Source organism: Arachis duranensis, chromosome 1 (genome assembly GCF_000817695.3).
Source record: "Arachis duranensis cultivar V14167 chromosome 1, aradu.V14167.gnm2.J7QH, whole genome shotgun sequence".
NCBI lineage: Eukaryota > Viridiplantae > Streptophyta > Magnoliopsida > Fabales > Fabaceae > Arachis > Arachis duranensis.
The window spans coordinates 33843608-33844838 of NC_029772.3; positions in this window are offsets into that span (position 1 = coordinate 33843608).

A 1231-nucleotide genomic window follows, 5' to 3' on the forward strand; every position below is an offset into this window, starting at 1 on the left:
TTCCCCCGAACCATTGTAAGCAAATTCTTTGGGTCCGGGTTCACACTTTGATCATGGTTCGTGATCCATGCATTGGCATAGAACTCTTGAACCATTAAGATTCCGACTTGTTGAATGGGGTTGGTAAGAACTCCCAACCTCTTCTTCGAATCTCATGTCGGATCTCCGGGTATTCACTCTTTTTGAGTTTGAAAGGGACCTCGGGGATCACCTTCTTCAAGGCCACAACTTCATAGAAGTGGTCTTGATGCACCCTTAAGATGAATCTCTCCATCTCCCATGACTCGGAGGTGGAAGCTTTTGCCTTCCATTTCCTCTTTCTAGAGGTTTCTCCGGCCTTGGATGCCATAAATGGTTATGGAAAAACAAAAAGCAATGCTTTTACCACACCAAACTTAAAAGGTTTGCTCGTCTTCGAGCAAAAGAAGAAAGAAGATAGTAGAAGAAGAAGAAATGAAGGAGATGGAGATGGCTTTGTGGTTTGGTCAAAGGGAGAGAAGTAGTGTTTAGGTTGTGTGAAAATGAGGTGGTAAAGATGGGTTTATATAGGAGTGGAGGGAGGGGTAAGGTTCGGCTATGTGAGGGTGAGTTTGGGAGGGAAAGTGGTTTGAATTTGAATGGTGAGGTAGGTGGAGTTTTATGAAGGATGGATGTGAGTGGTGAAGAGAATAGTGAGATTTGATAGGTGAGGGGTTTTTGGGGAAGAGGTGTTGAGGTGATTGGTGAATGGGTGAAGAAGAGAGAGAGTGGTGGGGTAGGTGGGGATCCTGTGGGGTCCACAGATCCTGAGGTATCAAGGAGAATTCATCCATGCACCAAGTGACGAGCAAAAATGCTCTTGATGTCAATTCTGGCGTTAAACGCCGGGCTGGTGCCCATTTCTGGCGTTTAACGCCAACTTCTTGCCCCTTCCTGGCATTTAACGCTAGTCTGGTGCCCCTTTCTGGCGTTAAACACCCAGAATGGTGCCAGACTGGGCGTTAAACGCCCATTTGCTGCCCTTACTGGCGTTTAAACGCCAGCAAGGTTTTCCTCTAGGGTGTGCTGTTTTTCTTTCTGTTTTTCATTCTGTTTTTGCTTTTTCAATTGATTTTGTGACTTTCCATGATCATCAACCTACAAAAAACATAAAATAACAAAGGAAATATAGATAAATATAACATTGGGTTGCCTCCCAACAAGCGCTTCTTTAATGTCAGTAGCTTGACAGTGGGCTCTCATGGAGCCTCAC